This window comes from Rhincodon typus, chromosome 1 (assembly GCF_021869965.1).
Source record: "Rhincodon typus isolate 14 chromosome 1, sRhiTyp1.1, whole genome shotgun sequence".
NCBI classification, from domain to species: Eukaryota; Metazoa; Chordata; class Chondrichthyes; order Orectolobiformes; family Rhincodontidae; genus Rhincodon; species Rhincodon typus.
Genome location: NC_063332.1, coordinates 55,939,494 through 55,957,205, shown reverse-complemented (window position 1 = coordinate 55,957,205; position 17,712 = coordinate 55,939,494). Strand labels below are relative to the sequence as shown.

Below are 17,712 nucleotides of genomic sequence, written 5' to 3'. Positions count from 1 at the left end.
CTAAAGCAGAAAACTATTTTTCCATTTATAGGTTCTGACTGAACTACTAAATGTTTACAGAATTTTCAGTTTGTTTTTGATTATTTTTTATTTAGAACATATTTGTGATGCAGACAAGTGCAATTTAAAATGTACTAATGTACTAACTGTTGGTTACAGTCCAGATGCGAAAGCCACATGTGTTTAATAGCTGTGTTGGTAGCCTGAATTAATCAGTCAAACCTAAACTTGTCTTGGCAAGTTGTTACAATGCATTATGTTATTAATACGGAGAGTATTCATAAATAATCTTGATTGAGATTCGAGTTGGATTTTGGAAATGGCAAAACAAAACCAACCACAGCAAAACAAAACATATTTATGGACAATTTGGTTTAATTTGATAATGTCATCACGTGGTACATAGCAATTGACTTCTTTTTGAAAATTTTTACTACACTTGCCCAGTTTCAATTCAAATTAATTCTGATGCTCCCATTCAATACCCAAGTGGGTGGCTTACTCATTGATGTACCACCTGGACTATGCCATGTTTTTATTTTAAGTGGCTGTTCAATGCAAGCAGAAAAAGGTTGGACCCCTCTTTGTTTCTGTAATCTGAGGATTGAAATGCCATTAGGTCCCTGCACCAGATCAATTGGGGAAACCAAGTTAGTTCGACAGGACAAAAGAGAACATGGAATCATTACAGCACAGAAGAGGCTGTTCAGTGGTCATGAATGAAGCTGTAGACTCGATGGGCCATCGAGTCTACAGCTTCATTCATGACCACTGAATGTCACCAAGTGCTTTATATCCAGAGAAATACTTTTGAAATAATTGGTAATATAAGAAACATGGCAACCAATTTTCGCACAGATGTGCCAGCTAATATGATAATGACTAGGTAATTTGTTTTTGTGATATTAAATGAGGGAAAAATGGGGTTGTTGATTTCTTGGCTGAGCTGTTACGTTGGTTTGCAGACATTTCGTCACCATATGAGGTAACATCATCAGTGCGCCTCCGATGAACTGTTGTTGGTCTGTCCCGCTTGTTATTTATGTGGGACAACAAGGTGCAGAGCTGGATGAATGCAGCAGGCCAAGCAGCATCATAGGAGCAAAAAGGCTGACGTTTCGGGCCTAGACCCTTCATCAGAAATGGGGGAGGGGAATGGGGTTCTGAAATAAATAGGGAGAGAGTGGGAGGCGGATAGAAGATGGATAGAGGAGAAGATAGGTGGAGAGGAGACAGACAGGTCAAAGAGGCGGGGATGGGGCCAGTAAAGGTGAGTGTAGGTGGGGAGTTAGGGAGGGGATAGGTCAGTCCAGGGAGGACGGACAGGTCAAGGGGGCGGTATGAGGTTAGTAGGTAGGAGATGGGGGTGCGGCTTGAGGTGAGAGGAGGGGATAGGTGGGAGGAAGAACAGGTTAGGGAGGCGGGGACGAGCTGGGCTGGTTTTGGGATGCAGTGGGGGGAGGGGAGATTTTGAAGCTTGTGAAATCTCAGATGTCCTCGTTTTTCAAGGACCGCAACTTCCCCCCTCAGTGGTCAAGAACGCCCTCAACTGTGTCTCCCACATTTCCCGCAACTCATCCTTCACACCCCGTCCCCGCAATAACAACCAAAAAAGAATCCCCCTTGTCCTCACGTACCACCCCACCAACCTCCGGATCCAACGCATAATCCTCCGACACTTCCGCCATCTGCAATCCGACCCCACCACCAAAGACATCTTTCCCTCCCCACCCTTATCTGCTTTCCGGAGGGACCACTCTCTCCGTGACTCCCTTGTCCGTTCCACACTCCCCTCCAGCCCCACCACACCCGGCACATTTTCCTGCAACAGCAGGAAGTGCTACACCTGCCCCCATACCTCCTCCCATACCTCCTCCCTCACCCCCATCCCAGGCCCCAAGAAGACTTTCCACATCAAGCAGATGTTCACCTGCACATCTGCCAACGTGGTATACTGCATCCGCTGTACCCATTGTGGCCTCCTCTACATCGGGGAAACCAAGCGGAGGCTCGGGGACCGCTTTGCAGAACACCTATGCTCGGTTCGCAATAAACAACTGCACCTCCCAGTTGCGAACCATTTCAACTCCCCCTCCCATTCCTCAGATGACGTGTCCATCCTGGGCCTCCTGCAGTGCCACAACGATGCCACCCGAAGGTTGCAGGAACAGCAACTCATATTCCGCTTGGGAACCCTGCAGCCCAATGGTATCAATGTGGATTTCACAAGCTTCAAAATCTCCCCTCCCCCTACCGCATCCCAAAACCAGCCCAGCTCGTCCCCGCCTCCCTAACCTGTTCTTCCTCCCACCTATCCCCTCCTCTCACCTCAAGCCGCACCCCCATCTCCTACCTACTAACCTCATACCGCCCCCTTGACCTGTCCGTCCTCCCTGGACTGACCTATCCCCTCCCTAACTCCCCACCTACACTCACCTTTACTGACTCCATCCCCGCCTCTTTGACCTGTCTGTTTCCTCTCCACCTATCTTCTCCTCTATCCATCTTCTATCCGCCTCCCCTTCTCTCCCTATTTATTTCACAACCCCCTTCCCCTCCCCCATTTCTGATGAAGGGTCTAGGCCCGAAACATCAGCCTTTTTGCTCCTATGATGCTGCTTGGCCTGCTGTGTTCATGCAGCTCTGCACCTTGTTGTCTCGGATTCTCCAGCATCTGCAGTTCCTACTATCTCTGTTAGTTATGTGGGTCTGGTTTGATATGGTTATTGGCCTCATTTCCAGTTCTGCTTCGTAGTTGTTGGTTTATGGGGTCTATTTCCACATGTTTGTTGATGGAGTTCCGGTTTGAGTACCGGGCCTCTAGGTGTGTGTCCGTGTGTGTCCGTGAGGGATAAATATTGAACAGGGCACTGGGGATAACTCCAAAGATGTGCAGATTATGTAGATTGGCCATGCTAACTTACCCAGAGTGTGCAGGAATGTGCAGGCTAGGTGGGTCAGTCATGAGAAATGAGGGGTTATGGGGATAGGCTCGGGGTGTGGGTCTGGATGGGATGCTCTACAGAGGGTCAGTGTGGACACAATGGGTGGAATGGCCTGCTTCCACACTGTAGGGGTTCCTTGATTCTATGATTCTCTTCTGTTCTTCAAAGTAGTACCTTGCGATCTTTTACATTCACCTGAGAGGGCAGATTAGGCCTGAGATTAAAAACCCATTCAAATGCCAGAAGCTCCAACAGTGGGTACTGGGGTGTCAGCTTTTGAGTTCAAGTTCTCTAGTGAGACAGTCTCAATCTTTGTGCGACAAACCCACAATCTCCTGACTCTGAGTCAAGAGAGCTACGAACTGAGTCACAGCTGCGCCACAATGAAATGTTTTGTTGCAAGTGGTTATTTGACAGAAAGTGAAACCAGGACAGATGTGATGAGCCTATTCTTGAGCTATAAACCTTATGGCGCTATGAAATGTCAGAAAGTGCACAATTTTTGACACAAAGTAACATTAATAAGTGAAGGAAGGAGGACAGTTATTTTAGTATTTTTGTAATAATTTCCAGGAAATGCATAAACTAATGAAGGAGAATAATTGCGGTGATTATATTTCTAACAAAATAAAAGTGATGTAATCTCAATGCAAAAATTTGATACTCGTAAAGACAAGATAAATGCAGATAAGAGCAAAGATAAAGGTTACAGTCTGAGATTCATCAGAAACATAGGTAGGAGCAATTTACTGCGGATGCTGGAATCTATACTGAAAACAAAAAATTCTGGAAATCACAGTGGGTCAGGCAGCATCCGAGGAGAAAGAGCAAGCTAATGTTTTGAGTCAAAATGACTTCTTCAGGGCTGACTCTTCACCTGACGAAGCAGCAGCACTCCGAAAGCTTGTGATTTTAAATAAATCTGTTGGACTGTAACTTGGTGTCATATGACTTTTGACTTTGTCCACCCCAGATGTGGCATCTCCACAATCATGTAATGAATAGAATACATCATCAATGCTGTGGGCTGACACGAGACTTACTTGGAATGAGGATCAAACCTGTGAGGATCTATGAACGTCCTTTCATAAGGTGTTTGCTTATCAGTATGAGGACACTGTGTCCCTTCTCTGTATCCTCTGTATGATCTCACCAGAAGTTAGCAATGGTTGCAGATCCCTCCTTCGGCAAAACTTCCCAACTGTCCTGATTGGTAGCAATATTCACCATATCCTCAAGAATGAAGCAGAAGCCTGAAGATATTTCAGTTTAGCTGCTGCTGTGGACAGAGACAAGCCTGAAATTAAACAGCCAGACGGCCAATTTACAGCAGAAAGTCCACAGTGGGAGAACAGCGTCACAATTAACTCACACACTTGCTCAACTGCTGTACATCGGTATGCCTGTAGCAATGGCTAAGTCCCTACCCCTCCCCGAGCCTTTAGACAATGAAGCTGGCTCAGTCAGGGCCTCTCAGTGGCTAGGTTGACATCAACAGTTTACTTGATACTGTGGTGCCTCAGACCTTGTTTCCAAATGTGATAAAGCCCAGGTTTGTGTGCTTTATAACACTGCAGCTGTAATTCTTGCCCACTCAGGATAGAGGAAGAAATGACAAAATACAACTTTTTAATTAAGGCACTCAATACCAATTTCAGTCTAAGGAAAAACAGTTATCAACCACACCAAGATTATTTTATTCAGCTGTGAACCTGAAGAGTGTTTGGATTCTTTCACAAATGACTGCTATCATTTACCAGAGCACTGTGACCACAGGAACATTAACTATCTCTTAATATAGACAGGAAAGGACCTCCTTAGACCCTCACAGGCCTAATGCTCACTCTAAGTGTTGGCAGGCAACACTGGTGATATATTTACCAGAACACTGTGACTACAGGATATAGGAGGTGAGCTTATCTGAGACAGCATTGAAATTGACATCCTGCGTGAAGTTTTGGAATCTTTCCCAGCCTACAGACCAACTTACATTGTTAAAAAGTTGTTCAAATAACCTGAGATACCAAGGTGTAGAGCTGGATGAACACAGCAGGCCAAGCAGCATCAGAGGAGCAGGAAGGCTGATGTTTCGGGCCTAGACCCTTCTTCAGAAATGGGGGAGGGGAAGGGGGTTCTGAAATAAATAGGGAGAGAGGGGGAGGCGGATATCCGGAGGGAGGAGGGTAAACTGACAGGCTGGAATCTGGAAATGGAATCAGTCCCTTCCGTGGGGAGAAAGAGTCATTCTGTTGGAGCCCACAACTGAGTTTCTAGCTCCTCTGGCCCCAGCTGCTGCTCAAGTTCCAAATCCTGGGTTTGAGTTTCTCCAGCTGAAGGCACCTCCTACATGCACGGTCATCCAAGCTACCAGGGGCATCTAGGATTGTTATTTGATGACAGTATACAAGAAAGAAGATATCACCGTTGCTGATGATTTGATGAAGGAGGTGGTCCTAGATTTAGCCAAACTTTTCAAGCACCGCACAGCATCTGTTCTCTCTCTTGACTTGGATGAGCATTTTGCTGACTGCACTGATTCAGCTCTGCCTTTGTCTCAGAATAGCATTGAATGCCCCAATGTCATAAAACAGCAATCACCATCCGATGCCATGGTCCTTTTGTCCTAAGCAACATTTTGTCCTAACTCAACCATTCCTCCTGCAACCAGAGCAATGTAGGTATGAGCAGTCCTACCTGTTAATCTAGAAGTCCAGTCACTGTCCTTCCCACCATTCTGTCTACCAGAGCCTGAGTAAACGGCAAATTCTTCTGAATCTGACAGTATAACTATGAGTCAGTTTACCTGAGCAGTTTTTAAAAAGACACTATTGAATCATCTAATTCTACATGTCACCCTGTGGATCAGAGTGCTGCAATGACATTTTCTTGGCAAGCAATCCCTTCTTTAGTTTAAAACCTTCTATATCTTCCAGCACGTCAGCAGACCAGTCTCTGTGGAGACATTGTGTACAGAGGAGATGACAGAGTGTGGTGTAGAGGCTTCGAATTCTTTGATTGATCACCAAGGTCCTCTATTCCAATTTACCTGGCTCCCTTTTGACTTCCAACAAGCCTACACCTGCAGAGATACTTCTTACTGATGCTATGATATCCTCCATGCTTTCAGTTTAACCTACAATTTCTGGTACAGAGGGGTAGATTATACTCCTGCTGAGGAATTCACAGAAGGCTTACCTCCTTCAGAGCTTAATGGTTGCATCTCAAAGGAAATAAATCACTGGGATCTTCCAAAGTCCAGGAACTTTGTCATCTTTTGAAGTACAACCTCAGATACAGGGGCGTGTAGCAGTTGTGTTCACTCCAGAGGATGAAAGATTAACAGTTTTGCCATTGCCTGGATAAAGATAATCCCTTATTCAGGACCCAGAGAGATAAGCCTCCGCTCAAGATCACTTCCAAGCTCTGGAATGCGAACAAGGTACCTGATTTCGTACAGCAACTGACAAATCTGTCCTAATCATCTCATGGACTGTGCTAACATAATCTTTGGTTTTCTGGCTAATGTCCTTGAGAAATCCCAATTTTAATTTCTTCACAATTGGTGGCTGTGACTTCAATTATCCACACGTTAATCTGTGGATTTTCCTTCCTAAACTTCTCCAGCTCTCTTTTCTTTTTAAAGATACTCATCAAAACCTACTTGATTGACTATCTACCTCACTATCTCCTCATGTGGCTTGATATCTCATGTTTGATTATGCTCCTCTGAAGTCCTCACATTAGAGGCACTATATAAATGAAATATGTCATTGTCCACCTGAATGGGCAGACAGAGCTTTTCCAGAAGATGTTGTGTGGAACCTGTTGCTCCCAGAGGTAACAAACTTGGAGGCCTGGTGACGGTGTAGCTAAACTTGGCTGCATTTTTCTGCTGCCCCTGAATTAACTCTGGGTGGGAAGGTGCATGGTCAATCACAGTCAAACCACATCCTGCCGCCAATTGACGCGATTAACTGGCCAATTACATGCCATCTAAGGTCTCAGCCTCAGTTCATTAATCAAGTGTCTCGTGGGCCTGTCACCATGCCCTGTAGGCACCCTGTCAGCTCACAGGCAGGAGGGGAGGTTTCCCTCAATCAATGGCAATCAATGGCTGATCGAGGGACTGGACATTAAGCAGGAGGATGACCTTGAACACCACCTTTATGCTGTTGTTTCTGCCCCTTGCTTCCTGTGATCCCAACACAAGCCATGTTCCCCTTGCCACATCACTTATTGGGCTGAGGTCCTCCATGATTCTGGGCTTTTGGGGGTACTTTTCAAGTAGAAGCTAAGTTTCCCCTGTGGCACAGCTAACAGGGGAAGAAATATCGGCCTCAGATTGACCAGTTACACTGCCACCTTTACCCAGCCTAGTCTACTTCTGACTCTAGACCCACAGCAATGTGGTAGACCCTAACTGTTGTCTGAAATGGTCTAGCAAGCCATTCAGTTCTTATGCAACTAGGGACAGACAAATAAAAAGGCTACTATTGTTTCTCTCTGATCTTTCTGTTTTTTTATTAAGGAACCTTCCCCTAGATCCCAAAACCCCAGGAAATTAAACAGCAACTTCTACAAGCCTGTGGTTTCAATAGTACCCAGAGGCTAAACTAAAACAGAAATTGTTGGAAAAACTCAGCAGGTCTGATAGCATCTGTAAGGATGATGCAAGGCCTTATTGGAAAGGACCAAACTTCCCTGTCCCAGGAACTTTGAGGGTATTGTTGAGGACACAGACATATTCATTTATTTAATATTCACATGGAAGTTGTCCCTGCATCCTATTTCCACTTGAGGTTTTTGTTATTCTTCAAAATTGATCCATATACTTTACATTGTTAATTGACAAGTAGGAGCTGGAGTAACTACGGTTAGTGTGATGTTTTAAGAAATAATGAGTTGAGGTTTCTGCTGTGATTTGACGTGTTTTACTTTTGGTTCTGAAATGTGTGGGATTTGATCCCCGAAAATTTTTTACACAAAAATCATGGGATCAAACTTTACATGTGATAAATGAGTATATGGGCTAAACTGCAAGCTCTCTATGTTTTTCTATATTTTTCAAATTTGCACCACTTATAGTATATCTCTAGTGGAATATTTATAGTATACTATCTTTACATATTCGTCCTCACCATCCTGACTGTGTCATCTTGAAACTTATATCTATCCTCTTCATAATCTACCAACTTTATAATGCTTGTCCCTACATCTAAATGTGACTAGGTCTTTTATAAAAATTGTAGTGTAGGTGCACCCGAAACTGATCCTTGTAGAAAATATTACAAATTATTTCCCAATCTGAAACACATGCAGCCGCTACCACTTTTTGAGTCCCTGATCCATTTTTGTATCCATGCCACAATTTTTCCCATAATTCCATGGCCTTTCATCTTTTTAATAACTCTCCTGGATTGCATTTTGTTAAATAACTTCTAAAAGGCTAGCAACACAACATGTCCCGCACCACCCCAGTCAACCTTCCAAAGAACCTCATCAAAGGATTCCATCAAGTCAGTAAGAATAATAATTAACAAATCAATGCTGGGCCTGCTTGATTATCCCATGGCTCTCCAAATGAAAGTTTATTTTGTCCCTGATTATAGTTTTGAATAGTTTTGTTCTTTGAACAACTTAGAATGTATTCCATCTGGACCAGTAACTTACCAACTTTCAATACTGCAAATCTTTTTAGCACACCTGCTCTATCTATTAGAATTCTGTCAATAACCTCTATCTCTTTTTTTAAATGTAGCGTTATATTATCTCATTCCTCTCTGAATACAGATATAAAATGCTCCAGCCACTGCCTTGACATTACAAACTTCTCTAAAAGTTTTACAATCTTCTGACATGGAATAATTATCCCATTTTTTTTATTGTTCATTATAAAAATTCTAGAATTTCATATGAAATGGCATTCTGGAAGTGCAGTTGCCAAATTGTAGTGGTTTCAGAAGACAGTCCATTACCACTTTCCCAGGACAATTAGGAAAGGATAATTTATGTAAATTTGTCAGTGTTGCACATATCATTTTTTTGTGTGTGTGGCAGTTTTACTGTACTATAACTGAAGTGAAGTCTTTGTTGAATATTTTCAACCAAACCATTGCTCCCAAGTACAAACTGTAGTGATTAGAACAAGATCAGCCGGTTAGACTTCATAGAATATGAGTTCCCTGATTGGGGCTATTATCCTCGTCCAATCAGGAGCCTTGGCTGACAGATCCTGACACTCTGAGTGCTGACTCTGATGAGGCCATGCCAGAGTCAAGGACTTTCCATGTGTAAATAAAGGGAAACTTGGTGACTGGATACCGGCCTCTGTGGAGTTATTTCACAAACACAGGACACAGTTTAAAAACAAAGGGTTTCAATTTAAGACAGAGATGAGATTTCTTTTCTCTCAGACAGGATTCTAAGCCTTTGTAACTCTCATTCCCAGAAAGCAGTGGAGGCAGATTCATTGTGTTAAAAAGCAGGGGTGGCCCCGCCCCCCCCCCCCCACCCCCCCACCACTGCCTGAGGACTAAAACCGAAACATGCAAGGAGGAGTATCTCACCCTATAATCTGTAAAAGGAGTGTGAAAAGTGCTGTAGCCTGCTTTTCAGCAACTTCTCGTGGTTAAACAAAATATATCCCTTACTCTCACTTTAAAATCAACAAGTAACAATTTACTTATCTAACTCTAACAGTGAACATATTAACTAAACTATTAACAAACCAAATAAATCCCTTCTAACTACTAACTATTCCCGAATAAAGCAAGATTCTAATGATATGCTGTTCCAATAAATACAAGTCCCACTTATATGATAAAAAAAAATTAGTCTCTGGAAATTACAGCCAGGCTATGTGTCTTCTGGAATGTTCTGTGTCTTCTCTGTCAATTCTTCTGTCAGAAATATTGACTAGTTGTGCTGTTGGTACCATTGTTATTTAGATGGTGTTTTCTCTAAGACATACAGGAGGCTGTGAGAGCCAGCGATTCTCTCTTGAGAGCTGAGAGCCATTAGCTCTGGCAGATGGCAGCTACCTCTGGGGTCTTTATCTAACTGGCCCCTTCTTTATTACACCCTTGATTACATACCAATATTTCTTACAAAAGGATTGGTCCTATGTTGTCAAAATCATCAGACTTAAATTTAATGGATTTTTGGTATCTAAATATCACATTCAAATTGATTGGCTAAATTCAAAAGCCAGTTGTCTTGGTAAAAACTGCTGCTTGGCCTGCTAACTGTATGGCCTTTTGATACAAATGTTTCAATTCGGTGCTCTCTGTGTACTACAAACTTTCAAGCTGCTGCTCACTGGCATCCATTTTAAATCTCTAAGCACAGAAAAAGCACGTGATCTTTTAAAGGGACCATGAATGCTTTCCGCCCTAGCATTTTACAAATACCAAATTCTAACTTCCGGCCTCCCAATCCACAAGTACTCTACCCAACTTCGCAACAATTGTATATTTTTAAAGCAAAGGTCAATAAGATGCTTGACTAACACAGTGTAAAAGGTTTCTGGAGGTTTGGAGTCTGTGGAACTGAGGCCAAAGTCTGTTCTGTCATGTCTTCATGTCTGGTGGAGTAGATTTGAGGGGCCTAGTGACTGACTAATGCTCCAAATTAGTAGGTTTGTATGCTAACCTGTAGGCAGCCCCTTTGCTACTTCCTTCTATTCAATTGTTTTTATTTCAATGCCAAATTACTTTTCTCTTCCTTGGATTTCTGATTGTTTTCTTTCATATTTCTGGTGTGTCTTTTTTTAAATATGTGCTGACACCAACCATCTGAAGATAATTTCTGATTGCGCATGCTCACCTCTGATTTTTTAAAATGTGCAATATAAAGCTCATTTTTAATTTTTTTAAAAAAGTTTTCTTTATTTAACTGACTTTTTTTCTTCAACTATATATTTGTTTTTTTTTTCCATTTCTAGTGCCTTGTTAGGATTGTCTCATTCTTTATTTCAATTTATTGCAGATATTCTTCTGCTACTGTGCATGCTCCAGGTTTTCAGCAAACACAGCCTTATTTCAAACATATTTTCAACATAATTTTAGCTCCAGTCTCTTATTTTTATTTACAGAACAGAACCTGTGTAGTTCTCTGATTTTGCTCACAGTATACTTAACTTGCATCATACTAATCTTGTGTTAAATTATTTCCTATCACAGGTCAGTTTATGAACTCTTTTCCTATCAATTAATCTGCCAATTTTATTGCCCAGTGGAGACACCTGATTTCAACCATGCTATTTTTTGTTAACAATCGTGAACAAAGTATTTGTGATTAAATGCAATTGACCTTAATTTTTCTCATCGTGGGCTATCTCATTACTTCTGCAGAAAAGATTATAATTTATTAGTCGGGAAGGCTGTGGAAGAGTGGCTGTTAATTTTTACATTTACAAATGAAATTTTGGTCAATTGCATTAAATTTAATCAAAGCCCATTTCTTCTGTAAAGGTGTCGCTTTGCAAAGGATGTCATTTGTTTCTTCACCATAAAATGAAAATGTAGTATATTAAATAAAACATTATTCTCTTGATATAAAGTAGTAAATTATGCATTGAATAGTGAAATTGATACTGATTATAGTATTTGCCTGGACACTTTCCTTAATTACTGCAGAGGTCATGGAAGCTTAATGTATCTACATTTTCTTCCTTCAGCAAACAATATGTGCTTACCTTTTTGCCGTTACATTGCTAATGTTTAATAATGCCATAAATGCTTACAAGTCTCAGAGAAACGTAGAGCTTTGTTCAGGTCAAGGTACATAAATCGAATAGCAGAAGATCTGGTTGCATAGCAATGATGTTACTGGATTGGTAGGTCCCAAAGGCTAGAGTGATGCTCCAATTGACAAAGAGTTCAACTCTCACATGGTATCTGAAGCTATTGCAGTTAATTAATTAATAAATATGGAATAAAATGCTTGTCTCATTAATAATTATTGTGTAACTAACACATTGTTGTTAATTAAGAAATTCATCTTGCTCAATGAAAGAAAGACTTGCATTTAAAAAGCACCTTTTAGGATCACAGGCATTTAAAACTATTGTACAGTTAATGAAATGTTTTCGAAGTGTAGTGAGTGTAAGATGTAGAAAACACAACTATTTTGCACATGCAAAGTCCCACCTAAAGTGATAATGCCAGTCATTCTATCTCATGTGTTGTTGATTGAGGAATAAGTATTGGTTAGGACAATGGGGGATAACTCCCCTACCCTGGTTTGAAACAGTGTTATAGAATATTCTGCATCCACCTGTGCAGACAGATGGGATTTGAATTTAATGTCTAATGCGAAAGGTGACACCGGAAAGGATATGGCCTTCCTTCAACACTACATTAAAGTGTCAGCGTTGACTTTTGTATCCTCTAGCCATTACCCAATTCTCCACAGACTCTCATGTCTACCAAGCTAGTCCCCTGTTGCACCCTCTACATGTTGACATAAAGAGCTCTCTGAATATATTTCAAGAAGTCCATCCCCTCTCAACCCTTTACACTATGACTGCCCTATTTAAAGCTGGGCAAGTTGAAATCCCCTAATATATTACCTTGCCATTATTTTTACACACCTCAGTGAATTATATATTTATCTGCTCTTCTATTGTCTGTGGACAGATTAAGACCTGTAATACATTCCTAGCAGTATGGCTGCTGTCTTTTGATTCCTGAGTGGCAACCACAAAGCCTCATTTGAAGACCCTTTCAAGATATCATCCCTTCTTATTGCAGTAACTGAGTCCTTAATTGAAAATGACACCACCAGTTCATCACACCCTCCCATGTCTGGCCTAAAGTGACCTTCTGGTCGCTGTTTCCAAGAGAATCTTTTACTCTGATACCATTTATTAAACCTGCCTCATTACGCATCAGCAAATCCAAAATAGTCTGACCCATGGTTGGATCCACAATATGTTGTTATAGAAAATTGTCCCAAATACACTCTATGAATTTCCTCAAGGTTTCCTCAATTCCAATCTGCATGAAAATGAAAATCACCCATAATTAATGGACTGCCTTTGTTTCATTCCATCATTGATTCCTGATTTATGTTCTGTCCCACCATATAGTTACACCTAGGGGGCCTTTCCTCTACTCCTACCAGTATCTTCTTTCCCTTTTTATTTATTATCTCCACCCATATGGATATTACACCTCCAATTAAAGACCAGTTTCTTGCTTTTGTACTTATTACATCATGTATATCAACAAAGCTACCCCACTGTCCTTTCCTTCTTGTTTATCCTTTTAAATGATCGCATACCCTGAATATTTAGTTCCCAGCTTTCACCTCCTTGTAACCATGTTTCTGTAATGGTTATCAGATCTGATCCAGTAATCTGTGCTGTTAGTTCATCTATTTTGTTCTGAATTGGATAATTATCTGAAGAGATAATAATTGCAAGGCTACAAGGAAAAGACGAGAAGTGGAACTAGCTGAGTAGTTATTGCAGAAATCTAGCTTTGACAGGATGTGTCAAAATTGTGTCCTCTGTAATGTAACCATCCTGTAGTTCTCAGAGTTTAAGTTGAATGATGGTGAATGATGTTGGACTAAATTAGTGTCACCAAAGATTTGCGGATATGATGTAGTGCTGATGATCTGTTTTACAAGTTGAGAATTTTGTCATGATGAAGATGAAAGCCATCCTTCCTTGCCATATATCTTTTCATGCTTCTATCATCAATGATTTCAATGATAAATTATAAACATCAGAGAATATGGAACCAAAAACGACAAAAATATTTTCAAGAGTGATTGTCATCAAAGGTCATTTAAGGTAAAAATCAAATGATTCATGTTATCTTTAGCTGTTTGGTTTACGATAGTTTTACACTATTGAATGGGGAATTAATTTAATGTGAAATTATAAATTTTTTTCAATTATGCATTAACATAAACATTGCATTGTCATAAAATTATATCAAATGAATGCTAAACTTGATGTAATAATTGATAATGATATTATCGATTTTTGTTGGATTGACATTGTCAGGGCAGAAAGTAATGATTCTTTGATCTTGGAAATCATTGTTTGGGTTGCGCTCATCTTTGGGCAATAACTTGAAATTTCTAATGGGGTCATGATATCAAAGCACATCAGGGATACAGCAAATGTAGGAACTCTAAGTGCACTGAAAGAAGCAAGAAAATTAATTCAGAAGAATAAAAATGCACAAGTAAATTGTTATTGGGCAAATCAGGAGAAGCCTGAACGTTAAGAACCAGGGTTGAAAAACCGATGTAGTTAAAAAATGGTAGGGAGGGTCTTGATCCCAATATTCAGTTTTGATACAAGTTATTCATAAGAAGTCCACAAAAGTGGACAGCATGATATTATTAATGAAAAATTCCTTGTCACTATTTCATTTTTGTAACTTTCCTGCTTGGAATTAAAATCAAGAGACTTTGAAATTAGGTTGTAAAATAAATATTTTGATGTCCGAAGCTACCGAAATGCTTGATGCACTAATCTTTAGAGAATGAGGATACACCTGCTGGATATTCCATCCTGAGTGAGGGAGTTGCAACATGAGAATGAGGTTTAAGATTTATTTGGGTAGGTAACTTCCATGACAGGTGCATTTGATTACTGTTCAAGATGATTTATTTTTCTTTCCTTGAACATTTTGTATTGATTGGAAAATACAGAAAGAATGGGTCGTTTTGAGGACTGTGGTAGTGAAATAATAATTAAATGAAACTTTTCGCATAAAAATATATTATTAGAAAGAAAAATAGAAACCACCATCAACTATCCCACCCTATGCTCCTGACCTGGGAACGAATATGAAGGGCCCTCATGTTTAAGTGGGCTAAAGTAGTACACGGTGGTATTACACAGGAATGTATTAATAGCGTGTGTTTTCTTTAGTGTTTAGTATTGTCTCTTGAATCTGGCATTTTTTTGGTTTAAATATCATTTTAGAATTTGAGGAAATAATTTTGGTTGATCTTTCAGTTTAGTACATATGGTGTATAATGTTGTTGGAAGTGATGTATGTGGAATAGAATTTAATTAAAAACATTCCCCCTTGCTTAAGCGGACGGGAAAGGTCCCACAGTGCCATTGAGTAATCAGCAGGGAGTACTCCTAAGCAGCATTAGTCCATCAAACGGGATCACCAAAAACAGGTTCATAATCCATTCATCTTGTGTAATGTTTCTGGGGTTTGCTGTGCTAAAATTTGGCTCCTGTGTTTGCTCACATAAATAAAAGTGAGTGTTGCATTTCAAAAGTATTTCATTGGTCATGAACTGCTTTATGATCTCTTGCAGATAAGTTAATTCATTTTTTATCCCTTTTAATGGGCTAATCTTTGCATAGTGTAGTTTCAAGATGTTTGACCTCCCAGCACCTTGTAGTAATTGCAAATAATGAAAGTGATGAGGTGGGAATATGAATGGTCTTTATGCTGAAAAGTAAAAATTATCCCGTTATCTGATGCTGTCCCACTTCAATGGAGGCTCCTGATATTGAAATATAGGGCTTAATTTGTTTTTTTTTAATTCAATCGTGAGATGTGGGCATCGCTGGCTGGCCAGCATCTATTGTCTGTCCCTAGTTGCCCTTGAGAAGGTGGTAGTGAGCTGCTTTCTTGAACCGCTGCAGTCCATTCATGCTGAGGACAGGCTCCTTGCATTCCAACACAGCCCTTGTTTAACCAGGGTCTCAGCCTTCCATCTTGCCCAGTTTTAATATTTTGGGTGACAGCCCTTTAATTCATATGAGACAAGACTTCCATCAATGGCCAGGAGGACTCGCCCTATGCTGGACAATGATGTGAGGGCTGCTACGGCCATCTATAGTGTAAAATTGGAGCAGTGGCAGTCCTTGAAAATGGTGTTCAATGATGGAGCTGATACTGAGATCTCACTGAAGCCACGCCGTCAAGTTCCAGCAAGCTGATAGTAGGCTGAATGGGGTCACGTTGTACATTGCAGGGAGGGAGGATGGGTACAGAGAGGCAAACCTGTGGGAGGGAGATCCTCAGATTCAAACAAAGGGACCAGGAAGGGGGCCTCCCTCTGGCAACCCATTCTTTCACTGAAAAGCAACCCATAGGGTTAAACCTACACATTGGGTATTGACCTCTTCTCCTGTCTGTTAAAGTAGAGCAGTGGTGCGATGAAGTCCTTCATGAAACATTAGTTATCCACTTGTAGGCCTCAGTTGGGTCACAGATCAAGAGCACTTGGGTTGGGGTGACCCATCTGATGCCTTCCTAGCTGCCCAAAACACCTGAGGAGATGGTTAGAGTGTGGGTATGGAAGGGGATTGGTTGGTGGTGGAATAGTGACTGATGCCTCATCGGCCTAATGGCTCCAGCTGCCTGTTGCCTCAACCATTGTCGGGGGGAGAGGGGCTGCAAGGGGGTGGGTCCATAAAATGCAACTCGTAAGTTTTGAAATACTTACTACAAAAAGCCAGAATTTGATTGGCCAGTTACACTGCACGTGGATTGGGTACTTGCACTACCTGGGTGCAGAAGTCTTGAAAATGTTTAGTCCTCACATTTTGGCAAGCACTGTAGAATCAGCTCCGAGATGTGACTGGACATCATTAGCTGCTTTTAACCATTTTATTGTTAGTGTTAGATTATTGGCTTTTGCTGATACGAAAACATATCCAACATTTAGAAGAGAATGTGTGGAGCTATTAATTTCACCGATTAGCGGTGATATAGACTTGGCAGCAGAAGTCACTGAATAAAATTAGCATTCTTTCCTGCCACCTGCTCCAAGATCAGTGTTGAAAACTTCCCACATCCTACAGATATTCAAGGCTACCTAGACTGATGTTTGAGGATTCCCTGTCTGTCTTCCCTGACGTGATTTCTATTAAAAATGTAGCAATAAAATTAAACAAATTTGTGCTGTCAATGAAGCAAATTGAGTCACTCAAGTGTCAGATAAGAATTTGGCATTCTCTGTGATATTCATTCACACTTCAGAATTCTCTCTTCATCGTACCATAAAGCTCACAGAGTACAGTGGAACTTAGTAAATTCACTGAAAAGCGTACGTGCAAAGTCAGCTGTTTGATGAAGTTAAGATCATCCTTCTCACACCTCTGAAAGGTGAATGACCCAGCTGTCACTGAGCACTAAATTATGATTTAGATATTAGCCCCTTGCTGAATTTTCTCTATATTAACTACCAACTAATTTTAATTATTAACATTACCTTTGGGTGAATAAAACTTCGAAGGTGCATTATTAATTTCCTTTATTGACTTTAAATTGTTGTGACCAGGGCTACAGCTAAGATTTTCTTCCATTGTCCCAGGAAAATCCTATCTTTTCGACAGAACAATAAGGAACACAGTGATGTGGGATTTTCACAAAACAAATGAACCCGTTTTTATTTCTTTTAATAAAGGATCAGAGGTTTTGGAAAGTGTGCCTGACTGAATAAGCAATTCCTCATTGTCGATTTGCAGTTAATTAAAATTGGAGTCAGATGAATTTCTGTTCCTAAATGTGAATATTATTGTTGCATTCTGAAATGGAAAATGTATCTACAGAATGAAGGCTAGGTTGCAGAGCACAGGCTTAGCAACTGTTGTTCAACAGACTTCTTTTATTGATTATTATTGTTCTACATTTTCCTCCTGGTTCAACATTTGCATTGCCAGCTTGCCATTCTGATTGTTGGCATCTGATACCATTTGGTACAGTATCAAGTCAATCATAGCTGAACCACATCTGTAATCTGAAAGCCACAGAATGTCTTACTTGATACT

General features: G+C 40.7%; 1 protein-coding gene across 1 annotated transcript in view; it reads left to right on the top strand.

The window, feature by feature from the left end:
- LOC109927560 (potassium/sodium hyperpolarization-activated cyclic nucleotide-gated channel 1-like) overlaps positions 1-17,712 on the top strand; it is a 269,691-nt gene that overhangs the window by 78,440 nt on the left and 173,539 nt on the right. The window lies entirely within an intron of this gene.